The sequence below is a fragment of the Bos grunniens genome, chromosome 9 (assembly GCF_055505025.1).
Source record: "Bos grunniens cultivar Pamir isolate PY7600 chromosome 9, Bosgru_T2T1.0, whole genome shotgun sequence".
Taxonomy (NCBI): Eukaryota; Metazoa; Chordata; class Mammalia; order Artiodactyla; family Bovidae; genus Bos; species Bos grunniens.
Window position 1 is genome coordinate 46,842,629 of NC_141173.1, and position 21,713 is coordinate 46,864,341.

Genomic DNA, 21,713 nt, shown 5'->3' on the forward strand with positions numbered 1-21,713 from the left:
GTCCATGGGGTCACAAAGAGTCAGACACAACTGAGTGACTAACACTTTCACACTTTTCTTTTGTAATGATTAATGTAAGCAGGCAGACATAAGGTGTTTTACGAACTATGTTATATCAGGACCTATTCTATAGTTATATATATATGGTATTAATATGTTTTAATGTACATTTTACTATTTCTAGTACATACATTTATAGTTTTAGGTACAGTATGTCCTTTCAAAATAAATCTTCCATGCTTAGGAAAATTATATTTCCAGAAATATAAACTTTTTTGTATTTCTATGTACCATAAATATGTAATTTCAGTTAAATTTAAGCATCTTAAATTAAGATGCTTTTGAAAATATTATTTCATTATTATAGTTGCATAGCCAGAGTATGACCATAGATGCATTATGACTACGATGTGGTTTTAATAGCTATACAGGTGAAATGGTACGATATAATATTATGAGACACAGCATTAAGTAACAGGTTGAAATCAGTAGCATTGTTTATTATGCTTTTTAATTTTGCTGGCCAAATTCCAGAGAACTCTAATAATCAAAACAATACAGATTTAAACAATACAATATTCTTTTTACAAAATAAGGCATTTAAAATGATAACTTGTCATTAAATGTGTGCAGAAATGGGAAAAAGGCAATCCTAACCACAGCTGCTGGGAGACTTTATCAGTACAATTTCTTCTGGAAGGAGCTTGACAATTAAACAAAATTGCTGAAATATTTGTATCTTTTGATTAAACTAAACTTCTAAAATTATCCTGAGGAAAAAATCAAATATATATGAATATTTATTTTCCAAATGGTAATCATCATAGTATTTATACTACAAAACTGGAAATATCCTAAGTGCCCAATATTTGGGGAAAGGTAAAATAAATTACTATGTATCTATAGAATAGATATTTTATAATCATCATACTTGTATTTTAGAGAATATTAATTATATTGGAAAATATTATTTCATATATAATGTAAACAGGAAATTTAGATGACTACATCACCAAATTAATTTGTATTTGTATTAAATAACCAGAGGAATAAACATTTATATATAAGTTAATTGGGTGATATAATAGTACTTTTATATCATCAAATTGATTTGATGATACAGTGATAGTTACATTTAAGAAATAAAATTAATATTTTTAGTTATGTTTTTCAAAATTTTCTACAGTGAATATATATAGCTTTTACAATAAGAAAGATCTTTTTAAAATTTTAAAAGTAGAATTACTTGAAATCTATAAAATTCAATTACTTTATGTATTTAATGAAAATATTACTTTTATGGTTAATGTTTAAAAGCCATTTATATAGTGGTATAGAAGTGTACTGGACAGGAGAAATAGTTCATCATATTTAGGATCTGAGTTTTGGCATTATTTTATACCAGAGACAAAGGTAATATTGTTGGCTATAACTGGAACTATAGTCCCAGTTTGTTTTAGTTGTTTCTTATGTTCCAGAGGTTAGCTATAATATGGTGTAAGTGTGCTTCCTAGAATTAAACATTGTGTAAATAGTTTCTCCCGAAGAGTCTCTCTAGGTTTCTTTTTATGTCTAGGAGGGCAAAATTATACTCCCAAGCATAAATTTGGAAATAGTCTCATTTTCAACTCCCTACTAGGATCTCCCCTTTCAGTTCAGTTCAGTTCAGTCACTCAGTTGTGTCCAACTCTTTGTGACCCCATGAATCATAGCATGTCAGGCCTCCCTATCCATCACCAACTCCTGGAGTTCACTCAAACTCATGTCCATCGAGCCGGTGATGCCATCCAGCCATCTCATCCTCTGTTGTCACCTTCTCCTCCTGCCCCCAATCCCTCCCAGCATCAAGGTCTTTTCCAATGAGTCAACTCTTCGTATGAGGTGGCCAAAGTATTGGAGTTTCAGCTTCAGCATCAGTCCTTCCAATGAACAATGTCAACATTCTAGGAATCAGCTAACTAAAATGGACTGGAATGGGTGAATTTAACTCATATGACCATTATATCTACTACTGTGGGCAGGAATCCCTTAGAAGAAATGGAGTAGCCATCATGGTCAACAAAATAGTCCGAAATGCAGTACTTGGATGCAGTCTCAAAAATGACAGAATGATCTGTTTATTTCCAAGACAAACCATTCAATATCACGGTAATCCAAGCCTATGCCCCAACCAGTAATGCTGAAGAAGCTGAAGTTGAACGGTTCTATGAAGACCTACAAGACCTTTTAGAACTAACACCCAAAAAAGATGTCCTTTTCATCATAGGGGACTGGAATGCAAAAGTAGGAAGTCAAGAAACACCTGGAGTAACAGGCAATTTTGGCCTTGGAATACAGAATGAAGCAGGGCAAAGACTAATAGAGTTTTGCCAAGAGAATGCACTGGTCATAGCAAACACTGTCTTCCAACAACACAAGAGAAGACTCTACACATGGACATCACCAGATGGTCAACACTGAAATCAGATTGATTATATTCTTTGCAGCCAAAGATGGAGAAGCTCTATACAGTCAGCAAAAACAAGACCGGGAACTGACTGTGGCTCAGATCATGAACTCCTTATTGCCAAATTCAGACTGAAATTGAAGAAAGTAGGGAAAACCACTAGACCATTCAGGTATGACCTAAATCAAATCCCTTATGATTATACAGTGGAAGTGAGAAATAGATTTAAGGGACTAGATCTGATAGACAGAGTGCCTGATGAACTATGGATGGAGGTTCGTGACATTGTACAGGAGACAGGGATCAAGACCATCCCCATGGTAAAGAAATGCAAAAGAACAAAATGGCTGCCTGAGGAGGCCTTACAAATAGCTGTGAAAAGAAGAGAAGTGAAAAGCAAAGGAGAAAAGGAAAGGTATAAGCATCTGAATGCAGAGTTCCAAAGAATAGCAAGGAGAGATAAGAAAGCCTTCCTCAGTGATCAATGCAAAGAAATAGAGGAAAACAACAGAATGGGAAAGACTAGAGATCTCTTCAAGAAAATTAGAAATACCAAGGGAACATTTCATGCAAAGATGGGCTCGATAAAGGACAGAAATCGTATGGACCTAACAGAAGCAGAAGACATTAAGAAGAGGTGGCAAGAATACACAGAACTGTACAAAAAAAAAAAAAAAAAAGAATCTCCCCTTTAGCCCAGTTTAAATATATTGTCTGTTAAAACAAACTTCCTGTGGCCACAGCCTAAAATATTTACAGATGATGTAATTTGGTCCTCTAATAGTACTTTTTTAAAGGAAAATTTATCAGAAACTACCAAGGGAAATTTTTGCTTATTTTCTGTGGTCACTAGCTTCCTATTAACAACTTATTTCCTTCACACCAACAAAACAACTCTATCATTGCAGCATTCTTAGCCCAAGGGCCTTCAAGTTTCTTCATGTTGTGTGATCTGAAATATGTACCTGTTATGTGGCAAAATGCAGAGATATGTAAGTTATCAGTAAATAGTTGTTAATTCTTTCATTAACCGCTTTATACATTTCTTCCAGTTGGCCCATTATATAATCTATATGAAGATGTGATTAAAATAACTCTGAAACAAAGAGTGAGAACAAGACAGAGGTCATGGGGTGGACAGGGGGAACCCACCAACATGTATGTGAACCCAGAAATCAAGGTAAGTGGGATGTTACAGTAAATCTAGTAAATGAGTCAAGAAATTAACAAGAGTCAAAAGTTCTGTGATCCAGGAGAGATAGTGAATAAAGTGTATTCAGTTACCCAATGGGAGAAAAACATAGGGCACTGCCCTAGTGGCTCAGATGGTACAGAATATGCCTGAAATGCAGGAGACCAGGGTTCGATCTCTGAATTGGGAAGATCCCCTAGAGAAGGGAAAGGCTACCCACTCCAATATTCTTACCTGGAGAGGAGACTGGGAGGCTACAGTCCCTGGAGTTGCAAAGAGTCGGATACAACTGAGCGACTTTCACTTCACTTCAGAGAAACATAGGAGCCTTAAGTCTAAATAGATTAAGCCAGAAAACAAATAAGTAGACATCTATGACCAGAGTCTATGAACTATTTTGAGTGTTCAGAAAATTGTAAGATACCATGAACATAGGAAAATCTAAGAATAAAAATTCTACAAACTGTGGCTAAAAGAGCAGATAGTCCATAGGTCTTTAAAAAGCTATACTTTTTAAACAGTTAAGAGATAATGCAATTTGTCTAGAATATTGAATGTGGCCTAATTTTAAGCCACTGGACATTTGCTTAGGGAGCATTTTCCAGCCAAGTCTTCATTCTTCACGTGCTTGCTAAGCCTGGCAAGAGCTAGTAGAGAAGTGGCAGCCTGACCAAGTTTCAGTTCAGTTCAGTTCAGTCGTTCAGTCATGTCGGACTATTTGAGACCCCATGGACTGCATCACGCCAGGCCTTCCTGTCTATCACCAACTCCCAGAGTTTACTCAAACTCAGGTCCATTGAGTTAGTAATGCCATTGGACAATCTCATCCTCTGTTGTCCCCTTCTCTTCCTGCCTTCAATCTATCTCGGCATCAGGGTCTTTTCAAATGAGTCAGTTCGTTGCATCAGGGAGCCAAAGTATTGGAGTTTCAGCTTCAACATCAGTCCTTCCAATGAATATTCAGGACTGATTTCATTTAGGATGGACTGGTTGGATCTCCTTTCAGTCCAAGGGACGCTCAAGAGTCTTCTCCAACACCACAGTTCAAAAGCATCAATTCTTCAGCACTAAGCCTTCTTTATAGTCCAACTCTCACATCCATACCTGACTACTGGAAAAATCATAGCTTTGACTAGTTGGACCTTTGTTGGCAAAGTAATGTCTCTGCTTTTTAAAATGCTGTCTAGGTTGGTCATAACTTTTCTTCCAAGGAGTAAGTGTCCTTTAATTTCATGGCTGTAGTCACCATTTGAGTGATTTTGGAGCCCCTCAAAATAAAGTCTGTCACTGTTTCCATTGTTTCCCCATCTATTTGCCATGACGTGATGGGAATGGATGCCATGATCTTAGTTTTCTGAATGTTGAGCTTTAAGCCAACTTTTTCACTCTCCTCTTTCACTTTCATCAAGAAGCTTTTTAGTTCTTCACTTTCTGCCATAATGGTGGTGTCACCTGCATATCTGAGGTTATTGATCAATCTCCGGCAATCTTGATTCTAGCTTGTGCTTCATAGAGCCCAGCATTTCTCATGATGTACTCTGCTTATAAGTTAAATAAACAGGGTGACAATTACAGTCTTGACATGCTCCTTTCCCAATTTGGAATCAGTCTGTTATTCCATGTCCAGTTCTAACTGTTGCTTCCTGACCTGCATACAGATTTCTCAAGAGGCAGGTCAGGTGGTCTGGTATTCCCATCTCTTTAAGAACTTGCCACAGTTTGTTGTGATCCACACAGTCAAAGGCTTTGGCATAGTCAATAAAACAGAAGTAGATGTTTTTCTAGAACTGTCTTGCTTTTACAAAGATCCAACGGATGTTTTGGCAATTTGATCTCTGGTTCCTCTGCCTTTTCTAAATCTACCTTGGACACCTGGAAGTTCATTGTTCATGTACTGTTGAAGCCTGGTTTGGAGAATTTTGAGCATCACTTTGCTAGCATGTGAGATGAGTACAATTGTGTGGTAGTTTGAGCATTCTTTGGGATTGCCTTTCTTTGGGATTGGAATGAAAACTGACCTTTTCCAGTCTTGTGGCCACTGCTGAGTTTTCCAAATCTGCTGGCATATTGAGTGCAGCACTTTCACAGCATCATCTTTTAGGATTTGAAAGAACTCAACTGGAATTCCATCACCTCCACTAGCTTTTTCGTAGTGATGCTTCCTAAAGTCTACTTGACTTCACATTCATGTGAAGTCTGCTCACATGTCTGCTCTAGGTGAGTGATCACACCATAGTAATTATCTGGGTCATGAAAATCTTTTTTGTTTAGTTATTCTGTGTATTCTTGCCATCTCTTGTTTTTTTTTTTTTTAAATTTTATTTTATTTTTAATCTTTACATAATTGTATTAGTTTTGCCAAACATCAAAATGAATCCATCACAGGTATACATGTGCTCCCCCTCCCACCTCTTCTTAATGTCTTCTGCTTCTGTTAGGTGCATACCATTTCTGTCCTTTATTGAGAACATCTTTGCATGACATGTTCCCTTGGTATATCTAATTTTCTCGAAAAGATCTCTAGTCTTTCTCATTCTATTGTTTTCCTCTATTTCTTTGCACTGATCACTGAGGAAGGCTTTCTTATCTCTCCTTGCTATTCGTTGGAACTCTGCATTCAAATGGATATATCTTTCCTTTTCTCCTTTGCTTTTGGCTTCTATTCTTTCCATAGCTCTTTGCAAGCCCTCCTCAGACAGCCATTTTACTTTTTTACATTTGTTTTTCTTGGGGATGGTCTGGATCCCTGTCTCCTGTACAGTCATGAACCTCCATCCATAGTTCTTCAAGCACTCTATCAGATCTAATCCCTTGAATTTATTTCTCACTTTCATTGTGTAATCGTAAGGGAATTGATTTAGGCCATACCTGAATGCTCTGTGGTTTTCCCTACTTTCTTCAACTTAAGTCTGAATTTGACAATAAGGAGCTCGTGATCTGAGCCACAGTCAGCTCCCAGTCTTGTTTTTGCTGACTGTATAGAGCTTCTCCATCTTTGGCTGCAAAGAATATAATCAATCTGATTTCAGTGTTGACCATCTGGTAATGTCCATGTGTAGAGTCTTCTCTTGTGTTTTTGGAAGACAGTGTTTTTTATGAGCAGTGCATTGTCTTGGCAAAACTCTATTAGCTTTTGCCCTGCTTTGTTCTGTACTCCAAGGCCAAAATTGCCTGCTACTCCAGGGGTTTCTTCATTCCTACTTTTGCGTTCCAGTCCTCTATGATGAAAAGGACATCTTTTTTTTTTTTTGGGGGGGGTGAGTTCTAGAAGATCTTGTAGGTCGTCATAGAAGTGTTCAACTTCAGCTGTCTCACCATTATTGGTCAGGGCATAGAGTTGGATTACTGTTATGTTGAATGGTTTGCCTTGGAAACGAACAGGGATCATTCTGTCATTTTTTAGATTGCATCTTTGTACTGCATTTTGGATTCTCAGCCAAGTTTGCAAAAACATTTCTGTGCCAAGGACTAGACAGCAAAAGAGACACTGATGTATAGAACAGTCTTATGGACTCTGTGGGAGAGGGAGAGGGTGGGAAGATTTGGGAGAGTGACATTGAAACATGTAGAATATCATGTAAGAAACGAGTTGCCAGTCCAGGTTCAATGCGCGATACTGGACGCTTGGGGCTGGTGCACTGGGACGACCCAGAGGGATGGTGTGGGGAGGGAGGAGGGAGGAGGGTTCAGGATGGGGAACACATGTATGCCTGTGGCGGATTCATTATGATATTTGGCAAAACTAATTATGTAAAGTTTAAAAATAAAATAAAATTTAAAAAAAAAAAAGAAAATTTACTTAGATGAGAATAGAAACTCAGGATCATAATGCCGTATAGTTTTGAAAGATTCATTTCTGATTCATATGCTCTGCTTTTCCAACATTGTTAGGTAATGGAAAAAATGTGCAGTCTTTACCTAAAAGAATTTTCGCGTAGGTAGTTTTGGAAGACTCCTTTGAGAGGCTGCCCTTAGGGAATCTATTTCACAGTCATAGACTCAGCTCATTTAGGTCTTCTTTACATCTAATCAACTCTTTCTTCTGTTTAATTTAAACATAATGAAGACCTTTCAACAAATTTTTACTTTGTATCCTGTAACTTTTCAATCTCAGGATTTCAGGAATTAAAGAACTTTCTGGAAGTCTAGATATGTTGTACTTTTGCCTGGGACTCAAATATAAATGAAGAATGTGTCAAAATAATTACATTCTTTTTTTTTAACATCAGACAATTGACTAAACTTCAAAAAGTCAAAGATATGTGTTTTTTAAAATCATATTTTAATGAGACTATTATAAAAGATAAAGATATAAGCACTGATCAGTATTTAGAATTGGTTCATTCTTCCTTCTGTTTAGCACTGGGTCATCAGTTTTGGTTTCTTGTGCCATGTTATTGCTTCCAGATAGCTCCTACAGAAAAATATCTGGTTCAAACCACACGTAAATTAATTAGGGATTTCAGAAGATACTCTGGTCAGCTGCACACAAGATAAAGGTGAAGGCTGTAGGGAAATTACTCATATGAGAAAGAACTTGTAACAGAGAACATTGAATACCTATGTCACCTCTAGTCAATAGACACATCCTACCCCTTCACCTCCTCAACTGTTCTTGCACTTGTAAAACCTTAAGAATGGGCATTTCAGGACATATTTGATTGGTTCAGAGGCAGAAACCTGATCCATCTTAAGCCGAACAAATGTCTTTATAAGATTATATATATATATATATATATATATATATATATATACACACACACACATACATATACAGAATCTGATGAAGAGTATCAGTGTTTCCCTGGTGGCTGGAAAACAGGATGTGGGATGTTCATGTCATGTGAGAAAACCAGGCTGCAGAGAAACAAAACAGACAATAAAGAGATGGATATGGAAGAGATGGGGAGGTGAGCCCTTTGGTGAATATTAATTAGTGTGAAAGAGATTCCTTGCTTAACCAAACTTTCATCAGGCTCCCGAAACACCTCCTAGGCTCATTTGAGCACTTCCTTATAAATCTAGTTTTAGCAAGAACCCTGCAAAGTCAGTGTAATCTTACCCCAAACCTGGGTTTCCTTGGTGACTCAGCTGGTAAAGAATCCACCTGCAATGCGGGAGACCTGGGTTCGATCCCTGTGTTGGGAAGATACACTGGAGAAGGGAGCAGTTACCCACTCCAGTATTCTGGCCTAGAGAATTCTGTGGACTGTACAGTCCATGGGGTTGCAAAGAGTCAGACACTACTGAGCAGGTTTCACTTTCACCCCGCCCCCAGTCCACACCTTTGATATCAAATCTCCCTCAGAGTCTGATCAGGTTCCTCATCCTGCATGGTTCCTCATCCTGCACAGTTCCCCAGGTGATGTCTGATAACCCGAGTTTGCCTGTCAGAATTCTCATAGGTCTTGAGGACCTATAAGGTCTTGAAGACATTCCCACTTGCCTGTGCTATATTCAGACATGAGCTCAGTGTATCTCCTCCACTGATAAATACTGTTGCAATGGTCCCCATACCTATTGTGATGGTCCTAAATAAACTCTGCCTTACCATCTTTAATGTACATTTAGTTTAAGTGTCACATAAGACCTATCTGCATATTTCCCTTTTTTTGCATTTGGATGTTTAGTTCTTTCTTGGATTTTATGGGCCAATAAATTTCTGTTTCCTGTTAGGCTAGCTTAGTTGTTTTTTGGGGTCACCTACGTTTTAAAGACTTGATAAAAATCTTAATCTCAATACCTATTTTGTGCTTTCCTTTTTTTTTTTTTTTTTTACCTTACTGGAATATTACTGACATATAATGCTGTATAAATTTGAGATGTACCACAAAAATGATTTGATATATTTATATATTGAGAAATGATCACCACAATATTTTTAGTTAACATCCATCAGCTCACATAATTGCATTTTTTTCATGTGATGAGAATTTTTGAGATTTACTCTCTTAGAAACTTTCAAATATTAGTGTAGTATTGTTAATTATAGATACTATGCTGTATATTATTTCCCTTCCCTGGTAGCTCAGAGGTTAAAGCGTCTGCCTGCAATGCAGGAGACCAGGGTTCAATCCCTGGGTTGGGAAGATCCCCTGGAGAAGGAAATGGCAACCCACTCCAGTACTCTTGCCTGGAAAATTTCACGGACGGAGGAGCCTGGTAGACTACAGTCTATGGGGTCGCAAAGAGTCGGACACGACTGAGCGACTTCACTTTCACATGCTGTATAATAAATCCTCAGAACTTATAAATAAATGTTTGTGCTTTTTTGACTCCTTCACCAATTCCCCTATCACTTACCCTCTGCCTCTGGCAGCAACCAATCTGTTTCCTGTTTCTATGAGTTTTTTATTTCTATATGTAACATCATACGGTATTTGTCTTTCTCTGACAAATTTCACTTAATGCCTTCAAGTTCCATTCTTGTTGTTGCAAATAGCAAGATTTCCTTCTTTTTTGTAAGCTAAATGATATATCTATATCAACATTGATATAGATATATATTAAATCTTCTTCATTCATCTGCTGTTTTTTACTTCTGTTTTTGGCTATTGTGAATAATACTGCAATGAATAGAGGAGGTGCAGGTATCTCTTTAGGATACAGATTTCATTTCCTTTGGATATATATGCAGAATTGCTAGATAATGTGGTAGTTCTATTTTTAATTTTTTGAAGAAGTTTTTTGTAGTTTTGAACCAGTAGTGGCTGAGCCACGTTATAGTCCCACCAACAGTGTACAAGGGTTCCCCTTCCTCAACATGCTCACCAGCACTTGTTTTTTCTTGTCTTTTTGATGACAGCCTTTCTAAAAGGTCTAAGGTGATATCTCATTGTGCTTCCCATTTGCCTTTCCCTGATAATTACTGATGCAAGCACCTTTCTGTGTATCTGTTGGTCATTTGAGTATCTTCTTTGGGAAAATGTCTATTCACTTTGCCTATTTTGTAATTAGATTGCTTGGGTATTTTTGGCCACTGAGTTGTATAAATTCCTTATATATTTTGGAAATTAACCCCTTATCATATATGTGTGGTTTGCAAATATTCTCTCTTCCATAAATTGCCTTTTTATTTTGTTGACCATTTATTTACTTGTGCAGAAATTTTTAGTTTGATGTTGTCCCACTTGTTTATTTTTTATTTTGTTGTTTGTGCTTTAGGTGTTAGAGCAGTCTTATTATTTTTCCCTTCTGTTTTTTAAGTATGTTTCAGGTGAAATTAATTTGTAGTTATATTAATAATTTGATCAATAACCAAGATATTTTGGAAGAAAGAACACAAGAGACTATCAGTAACATATACAATAATGTATTGTACAATACAAAGTAAAAAAAAAAACAAAAAAAACCTAAAAGTGAATGTGGATAAATTCATAATATGAGATGCAGAAGACATAATCATTATTTTATTTAGATTCCCTAGAGGTAGAGCTTTAGACTGCTATTTGCATGTAATTTGTTACATTTCATGGTGCTACCATGAATGAATGAATGAATGAGGGAAGACAGAGGATGCGAGATAAGAAAAAATAAGAAACGTATTTTCAGCTGGAGTCCATCAACTCCAGCTGAATACAATGGGGACCTTTCTTTCATCTTGAAGCCGAGGGACCGCTTTTGTATTCCTCGCGGGGTCAGTCATTGGCTGTCCTACCTCCCCTACAGCAGAGAGCTGTGACCTCCCAGGGGAAGCAGTTCCCAATCAGTTGAGAGCAGTTCTCTTGGGAAGAAGCAGTTGTGAGCCATGAACCATTAAAGCTTACAGTAGCTGGAGGATGGAGGCAGCAGATAGATAAATAGGGTCTTGCCATCTAGGCAGATAACATTTACCTACTATAATAAAAAATAAAAGAAATTCTTAAGGGAGATAAGACATATTTGCTAAAGTTTAAAAAATAAACTTCTCCATGCCAAAATTACAACATCAAAAACTGTATACAAAATTAATAGGTAAGAAATCAACTGTGAAAAAAATTGGAAAAAATTGAAACAAAACTTGATGGTGTTATATTTAATAGGCTCTTATTACTAAAGGAGTGAAATCAGTCTAAAAACATAATCACTCACAAAATCAAAGAAACCAAAATAAAATTGACCTTTTACTATGCAATGTTTCAGTCATATTAATGGTTATAAATTTTAAAAATAATATAATAAGCATCAATGTATCTAGCACCTTGCAATCACAAGTGCTTTAAAAAAAATTCGGTTTCCAATAACATCCATTTTCACAATAAAAAATGAACATGGTGAACTAGGGGTTTATTTTTCAAATGAGTAGCTATTTTTTGCTAAATACTAAATGTAAAGCATTATCTTCCATATATTTAAACTTGACACTAAATATTTCATTCAGCAAGTTGCTTTACTTGCCCAGCATTATGTTTATCATGTTATAGAAGTTCTCTTATACTAACATTTCTCTTAATTAGTTCAAATAGATGCTGAATTTTAAAATATCTTTTCTGTATCCATTAATATTAGTCTTTCTTATTCATGAATGTTATGTATTGAATACATTTTGTTTTTTCAAGATTTATTTATTTTATTTTTTGTCTGTGATGGGTCTTTGTTGCTGTACACAGGCTTTTTCTAATAGTGATTGAAGGCTAATGTTTACAGTTCATAGGCTTACATTTTCTAAAATTAAACTAAACTTGCATTTTTAAGGAAAGCCTAGCTTGCTTATGAATATTTTATTTAGAATTTTAAAAACTATGATTCTATAATTTGAAATTCTTTTTACTCCTAGTGTTCTTTATTGGTTATACTAGGCTTATGGAATGATTCAGAATCTTATTCTCTTAATTGCATCTTTTTAAACAGTATATATGGAGCTTGCCTGATAGCTCAGAGGGTAAAGAATCCTCTTGCAATGCAGAAGACATAGGAGACTGGGTCTTGATTCCTGGGTTGGGAATATTCCCTGGAGGAGGAAATGGCAACTCACGCCAATGTTCTTGCCTGAAAAATCTCATGGACAGAAGAGCCTGGTGGGCTATAGTCCAAAGGGTCCCAAAGAATCAAACATGATGAAGCATGAGCACAACAACTTTAAAGAGTTTATATAAGAATGGAATTACTAGTTCTTAAATGTAAAACCTATAAGAATATCTAGATTTTTATGTACAGATGGAAGAGGGAATTACATTTTAACTATTTTTTTAAGTTTATGAGCCTATATCTAGTCAGATATTTCATTTCTTATTAAAATTTTATGGAGTATAGTTGCCTTACAGTGTCATGTTAGTTTCTGCTATGAGTGTGCATGCTAAAATGCTTGTTGTGTCCAACTCTGTGCGACCCTATGGACTGTAGCCCGCCAGACTCCTCTGTCCATGGGATTTTCCAGGTAAGGATACTAGAATGGGTGGCCATGCCCTCCTCTAGGGGATCTTCCCAACTCAGGGGTCAAACCCACGTCTCTTACATCTCCTGCATTGTCAGGCAGGTTCTTTACCACTCATGCCACTTTGGAAGCCCAGTTTCCGTATACAAAAAAGTAAATTAGTTGCATATACACATATATATCCCTTCCCTCTTGGATCTCGGTCCCACCCACCCTCATCCCATGTATGTAGATCACCAAAGAGCACTGAGTGGAGTTCCTTGTGCTATTAGCAGATTTCTACAAACTATCTATTTTATCCATGGTAGTCTATATATCTCAATGGCCCACTTCATCCCATATGCTCTCCCCCTTGTCCACATGTCTGTTCTCTATGTCTGCACCTCTATTCCTACACTGCAAATTGTTTCATCTGTACCATTTTTATAGATTCCACATATATCTGTTAATATATGGTGTTTGTATTTCTCTTTCTGACCTACTTCACTCTGTATGACAGACTTTAGGTTTATCCACATCTCTGCAAACAATCCAATTTTGTTTGTTTTTATGGCTGAGTAACATTCCATTGTATATATGTACCACATCTTTATCCATTCATCTGTTGATGTTAATTGAGTTTGTTTCCATGCTGTCAGTTTAGTTCAGTTTCTCAATCGTGTCTGACTGTTTGAAGCCCCATGGACTGCACCACATCAGGACTCCCTGTCCATCACCAACTCCTGGAGCTTGCAGAAGCTCATGTCCATCGAGTTGGTAATGCCATCCAACCATCTCATCCTCTGTTGTCCCCTTCTCCTTCTGCTTTCAATCTGTCCCAGCATCAGGGTCTTTTCAAATAAGTCAGTTCTTTGCATCAGGTGTCCAAAGTATTGGAGTTTCAGCTTCAGCATCAGTCCTTCCAATGAATATTCAGGACTGATTTCATTTAGAATTGACTGGTTTGGTCTCCTTGCAGTACAAGGGACTCTCAAGCATCTTCGCCAACACCACAGTTCAAAAGCATCAATCCGTGTCCTAGATATTGTAAATAATTCTGTAAGGAACATTGAGGTGCAAGCATCTTTTTGAATTATGGTTTTCTCAGGGCATGTGCCCAGTAGTGGGATTGCTGGGTGATATGGTAATTTTGTTTTTAGGTTTTCAAGGAACCTCCATACTGTTTTGGGCTCCCCTATTGGCTCAGATGGTAAAGAATTCACATGCAATGCAGGAGACCCAGATTCAAACCACAGGTTGGGAAGATCCCCTGGAGAAGGGAATGGCTATCTGCTCCAGTATTACTGCCTGGCAAATACAATGGACAGAGGAGCCTGGTGGGCTATAGTCACTGTTTTCCACCCTGGCTGTATCAGTTTATTGAATTTTGGTGTTTTGAAGTGTTCTTGAAATTTTTCCATTTGTCTAACATTTCAAATTTATTTTTAAACATACCCCAGGACTGTGCCTCCCCAGTAGCTGGGGGATTATATGTACAAAGGAATATATGTAGGTAAAATCACTGACTGAAGGCTATTCCTGAGAATATCAACTCTCCAGTATGTCCAGCCTATTCCATACATGCTCCAAGCAGCCCATAAAAGTCTTTGGCGAGTAAAGAGAGTGATAATTACATATAGTAAGAAACTCAGTATGCATAGGGATGATGAATACTAAGTAAACATATATATAGGGCACAGCTTGAATCTGACATGGGTGCCTAGATTATTAATTATTGTCTCCTTCCTTTTAAAACTAATTTATGGTCTAAATCATTCTATTTACTAACTCATTAAAATTGCATATAATGAAATTTGCATATGTCTTCCAAGGTGCAAAAAGTGGTAAAGAATCTGCCTCCAATGCAGGAGATATAAGAGAGGTGCGTTTGATTCCTGGGTTGGGAGGATCTCCTGGAGAAGGGCATGGCAACCCACTCCAGTATTCTTGCCTGGGGAATCCCTTAGACAGAGGAGCCTGGTGGGCTACAGTCCATAGGGTCACAAAAAGTCAGACAAGACTAAAAAGAATTAGCACTCACACAAAGTTGCATATAGTTGTATAGGTCATGTTTTCATTATCATTTAATTTAACTGTTTTCTAAGGACTGCTATTAGTTTTAACTTAGGTTATTAGAAGTATATTTTAAAAATTTCCTCATATATGTGATTTTAAAGTCTCATTGCCTTGAATATATGTGTGGATCTTTCACCTTAGTCTCTAGTGGGGGTTCTGGGAGACTGCTGAATTTGATGATGTCTTTAATGAATTCTAAAAAAAAAAAAAAATTCAGAATTATCCATGTATTCACTTCTTGGTTCAGTTCAGTTCAGTTGCTCAGTAGTGTCCGACTCTTTGTGACCCCATGAATCGCAGCACGCCAGGTCTCCCTGTCCATCACCAACTCCCAGAGTTCACTCAAACTCACATCCATCAAGTTGGTGATGCCATCCAGCCATCTCATCCTCTGTCGTCCCCTTCTCCTTCTGCCCCCAATCCCTCCCAGCATCAGAGTCTTTTCCAATGAGTCAACTCTTCACGTGAGGTGGCCAAAGTACTGGAGTTTCAGCTTTAGCATCATTCCTTCCAAAGAACACCCAGGGCTGACCTCCTTTAGAGTGGACTGGTTGGATCTCCTTTCAGTCCAAGGGACTCTCAGGAGTCTTCTCCAACACCAAAGTTCAAAAGCATCAATTCTTCGGCACTCAGCTTTCTTCACAGTCCAACTCTCACATCCATACATGACCACTGGAAAGACCATAGCCTTGACTAGACAGACTTTTGTTGGCAAAGTAATGTCTCTGCTTTTCAATATGATATCTAGGTTGGTCATAACTTTTCATCCAAGGAGTAAGCATCTTTTAATTTCATGGTAAATCTATTTAAATAGCTCAGATATTCTAATTCTATGTCCCATGTTTGTCAATTTTTTTTTCATTTTTTTAATCTCCTTGTGTTTTATGCTTAGAATTTTTAAATTTTAGATTTGCTTTTTACATATATCTGACAGTTAACTAGTCCTCTCCAGTTATATTCTTCTGATATTTAAGCCCACGCATTAAATTTTAAATTTCAGTGACTGGACCTGGGTTCTGACCATTGATGGAGGGCCATGATGAAGGGCCTAGTATCAAACTTGTTGCCGGCCATAAGGCAGATAAAAATGGATGAAAGTTTTCTAGGTATTGGATGACAGGCAATGTAGGACTGTGGTTCTTGAAAAAGAACAGAAGCACATAAGAAGAAACAATCATTTTCCACCTGAAGGAAGTTACTGATCATCACACATGGAGGTAGGGGCTTAGCAGAAGTCAATGCTCTTCATGGATTGAGAAAACAGAGATGAGATTTCAGGGTTTCTGAACCAGTTGGTATATTTGGAACAAGACTCTGCAGAAAAGGAGAATGCAGATAGAAAGTCCAAGACATATGTGAGGAATTTCTATAAGTCCCTGGCTAAAGTCTGGATTTAGAGTAAGATTCATTAGGCCTAAAAGAGAGTACCTGCTGTTAAATTGAGAGCTGAATACGGATAACACAAAGTCATTCAAAACTAGGAGATGCTGTAGGTCTAGCCAGTCAGGAAAGAAATACTTTGCAGAGTAATGCTATAAAGTAAGGCTGCACCCTTGGTCTAAGGGAAAAGCAAACATAAATTAGCACATACAGCTAAAAAGAAAGGAAGCCTGCAAGATCTAACAGCAATATAATTACCTGACAAAACAAAACACAATCCTGACAATGAACTGCATATCAATCATAATGTTTAACATATAGTCAATAATAATTAGATATACACAAAAGGAGAAAAAGTGGGATTAATGGTGAAAATGAAAAAAGTTAACATTAACAGATTCCAGGAGGACATACTTGCATGCTAAGTCACTTCAGTCATGTCTGACTCTACGACATTGTGGACTGTAGCCTGCCAGGTAAATATTGGAATTAAAATACAAGCACTTTAAAATGACTATTAAAAATGTGTTCAATGACTTAAGGAAGAATAGAAACATTAGGAATCAGATGATGGGCAATATCAGTAGAGAAATGCAAACTATAAAAAGGAATCAGATGAAAATTCTATAATAGAAAAGTACAATATCTGAGATAGTAAATTCTTTCAGTGGGTTTTTGCAGACTGGAGACTGCAGAAGAAACAGTAAGCTGGAAAACAACTCAATAGAAATTATCCAGTCTGAGAATCAGAGAGAAAAAAAAAAAAACCTGAAAATAAATGTACATAGGATCAGTAACTTGTGGAACAATATCAACCACCTAAATATTTGCAGTTGGGCTCTCAGACTTAGAGGAGTTTCAGAAGAATAGGAGGATGATGAAGGAAAGTTATGACCAACCTGGATAGCATACTGAAAAGCAGAGACATTACTTTGCCAACAAAGGTCCATCTGGTCAAGGCTATGGTTTTTCCTGTGGTCATGTACAGATGTGAGAGTTGGACTGTGAAGAAGGCTGAGCGCCAAAGAATTGATGCTTTTGAACTGTGGTGTTGGAGAAGACTCTTGAGAGTCCCTTGGACTGCAAGGAGATCCAACCAGTCCATTCTGAAGGAGTTCAGCCCTGGGATTTCTTTGGAAAGAATGATGCTAAAGCTGAAACTCCAGTACTTTGGCCACCTCATGCGAAGAGTTGACTCATTGGAAAAGACTCTGATGCTGGGAGGGATTGGGGGCAAGAGGAGAAGGGGACGACAGAGGATGAGATGGCTGGATGGCATCACTGACTCAATGGACGTAAGTCTGGGTGAACTCCGGGAGTTGGTGATAGAAAGGGAGGCCTGGCGTGCTGCGATTCATGGGGTTGCAAAGAGTCGGACACGACTGAGTGACTGAACTGAACTGAACTGAACTGAGTAGGTACAAAAAATTTGAAGACATAATTGCTAAAACATTTTCAAATTTGAAGTAAAAATTCAACGTACATTTTCTTTAAGTTCAGGTATCTCAAATAGGATAACTACAAAGAAAATCACACCTAAGCACATTATAATGAAAGGTAAAAAAACAAGAAAAGAGAAAAATGCTATGAGCACCTTGAATAAAAAGCATATTACACACAAGGCAAATACCACAAAAAGAACACTGAATCTATTATAAGAAACAACTGAATTCAGAGGACACTGAAAAATATCTTTAAATTGCTGAGGTAGTAAGTGGGTTAAAATGCAGAACTATATACCTATAAAGTATCCTTTAAAATGTGGGTAAAATAATGACAGGACAAGTAGAAAATAAACTTAAGAATTGTACAATTCAATCTAGCCACATGAATAATCAAATTAATTTAAAATCAAACAGTTAATAAATAAGGAACAAATCAAGATCCAACTATATTCAGATGGTGTACTTTAAATATAAAGATACAAGTTTGTAGAGAATAAAATGAAAAGATATATCAAACAAATTTTAAGATAAAGAATATTATCAAGGATCAAGAGGGATTTTATAATAATAAATATATCCATCAGCAAGATATATCAATCTCAAACATGTATGCTCCTATTAGTAAAGATTCAAAATGCATGATGCAAAATCTGAAATCATTAAAGAGAAAAATCATCAAATCCACATTGTGATTAGCAAATATAAAGATATAGTAAAAATAAAAACATCATTAGACGACTTAATTGACATTTTTAGGACATTATACACAATAACTGCAGAAAAGAACCTTAGCTAACTCATTTACTAATAGGATATTTTTAAACCTCTTACCCAACTGATAGCTGTCTTCCATTAACTGAAGAAAAATAATGTTGAAAAGAGACTAAATTTATTCTCTGTAGCTCCAAAGGACCCATAGGTGGAAGTTACATGAAGTTAGATTTCATCTCAATATGGGAAGAAATTTCAAACCATTGGGGTGCCTAAGAGGGAGTAGGTTATGTGGTGAGTGTTCTGTCCCTATCAGACTGGAGTTTTGTAGAAGGAACTCATGCTGGTACCTGTGGGTCAGGAAGATTTTCATCAGTACTTACTTTCCACATCTGTTTATAAAAACATTATGTATGTGAGAGCTTCCCAGGTGGTACTAGTGGTAGAGAACCCACCTGCCATGGAGGAGGTGTAAGAGACGTGAGTTCAATCCCTGAGTCTGGAAGATCCCCTGGAAGAGGGCATGGCAACCCACTCTGGTATCTTGCCTAGAGAATGCCACAGACAGAGGAGCCTGGTGGGCTACAGTCCATAGGGTCACAATGAGTCAGACATGACTGAAGCGGCTTAGCACACACATATGTATGTGAAATAATATATACATTTATATGTATTTCACTTACCAGATATAAAATTAAATAACAGAGCTTATACTTTTCTGACACACATCCCTTTATGTCCCTTCCGCCCCTACTGATGATGATTCCTAGGTCACTGGTTTTCACTGGAATTGCCCAGGAGCTTTAAAAATCCTGCTGCTCGGTCCCACTCTCAGAGGTGATTTGACTAGTGTGAGTGCAGCTTGGATGTGGGGAAATTTCAAAGGTCCTCAGGAATTCTGTGCAGCCAAGGTTGAGAGACCAGTTTCCCCTCAGATAGTCTCTTCCATCAGGAAGCTTCCATAAGCCTCTTATCCTTCTCCATCAGAGGGCAGACAGACTGAAAATCACAGTCACAGAAAAACTAACCAATCTAATCACATGGACCACAGCCTTGTCTAACTCAATGAAACTACGAGCCATGCCGTGTAGGGCCACCCAAGACAGACAGGTTATGGTGGAGAGTTCTGACAAAATGTGGTCCACTGGAGAAGGGAATGGCAAACCACTTCAGTATTCTTGCCTTGAAAACCTAAACAGTATGAAAAGGCAAAAGAAGGGACACTGAAAGATGAACTGCCTAGGTCGGTAGGTGCCCAATATGCTACTGGAGATCAGTGGAGAAATAACTCCAGAAAGAAAGAATAGATGGACACAAAGCAAAAACAACACCCAGACATGGCTGTGACTGGTGATGGAAGAAAGGTCCGATGCTATAAAGAGCAATATTGCTTAGGAACCTGGAATGTTGGGTCCATGAATCAAGGCAAATTGGAAGTGATCAAACAGGAGATGACAAGAGTGAACATCGATATTTTAGGAGTCAGTGAACTAAAATAGACTGGAATGGGTGAATTTAACTCAGATGATCATTATAACTGCTACTGTGGGTAAGAATTCATTAGAAGAAATGGAGTAGCTATCATAGTCAACAAAAAAGTCCAAATTGCAGTACATGTATGCAACATCAAAAATGACAGAATGATCTCTGTTCATTTCCAAGGCAAACCATTCAATATCAGAGTAATCCAGGTCTATGCCCTGACCAGTAATGCTGAAGAAGCTGAAGTTGAATAGTTCTATGAAGACCTACAAGACCTTCTAGAATTAACACCAAAAAAGATGTCCTTTTCATTATAGGGGATAGGAATGCAAAAGTAGGAAGTCAAGAAACACTTGGAGTAACAGGAAAATTTGGTCTTGGAGTACAGAATGAAGCAGGGCAAAAGCTAAGAGAGTTCTGCAAGAGAACTCACTGGTCATAGCAAACACCCTCTTCCAACAACACAAGAGAAGACTCTACACATGGACATCACCAGATGGCTAACATCGCTATCAGATTGATTATATTTTTTGCAGTCAAAGATGGAGAAGCTCTATATAGTCAGCAAAAACAAGACTGGGAGCTGACTGTGGCTCAGATCATTAACTCTTTATTGCCAGATTCAGACTTAAATTGAAGAAAGTAGGGAGCATTCAGGTATGACCCAAATTAAATCCTTTATGATTATACAGAGAAGGTGAGAAATAGATTCAAGGGACTAGATCTGATAGAGTGCCGGACAGACAGAGGTTCATGACATTGTACAGGAGAAAGGGATCAAGACCATTCCCAAGGGAAAAAAAAAAATGCAAAAAAGCACAATGGCTGTCTGAGGAGGCCTTACAAATAGCTGTGAAAAGAAGAGAAGTGAAAAGCAAAGGAGAAAAGGAAAGATATACCCATTTGAATGCAGAGTTCCAAAGAATAGCCAGGAGAGACAAGAAAGCCTTCCTCAGTGATCAGTGCAAATAAACAGAGGAAAATAATAGAATGGGGAAGACTAGGATCTCTTTAAGAAAATTAGAGATACCAAGGGGACATTTCATGCAAAGATGGGCTCAAAAAAGGACAGAAATGGTATGGACCTAACAGAAGCAGAAGATATTAAAAAGAGGTGGCAAGAATACACAGAACTATACAAAAAAGATCTTCATGACCCAGATAATCATGATGGTGTGATCACACTCACCTAGAGCCAGACATCCTGGAATGTGAAGTCAAGTGGGCCTTAGGAAGTGTCACTATGAACAAAGCTAGTGGAGGTGATGGAATTCCAGTTGAGCTATTCCAAATCCTAAAAGATGATGCTTTGACAGTGCTGCACGCACTATGCCAGCAAATTTGCAAAACTCAGCAGTGGCCACAGGACTGGAAATTTCATTTCCAGTGAATTGAATTTTGGAATTCAATTTGGAAATTGGAATTGAATTCCAGTGAATTGAAGTTTCCATGAAATGAAATTTCATTCCAATCCCAAAGAAAGGCAATGCCAAAGAATGCTCAAACTACCACACAATTGCACTCATTTCATAGGCTAGTAAAATAATGCTAAAAATTCTCCAAGCCAGGCTTCAACAATATGTGAACCGTGAGCTTCCAGATGTTCAAGCTGGTTTTAGAAAAGGCACGGGAACCAGAGATCAAATTGCC

The 21,713-nt window shown here is 37.5% G+C and overlaps 1 protein-coding gene across 1 annotated transcript in view; it reads left to right on the top strand.

Annotated features, from left to right (window-relative positions):
• LOC147365924 (uncharacterized) overlaps positions 1-21,713 on the top strand; it is an 851,918-nt gene that overhangs the window by 238,132 nt on the left and 592,073 nt on the right. Inside the window, exon 2 of the mRNA XM_086317574.1 lies at positions 3,499-3,626. The gene's annotated coding sequence lies outside the window, so the exon portion shown is untranslated. The remainder of the gene's footprint in view (positions 1-3,498; positions 3,627-21,713) is intronic.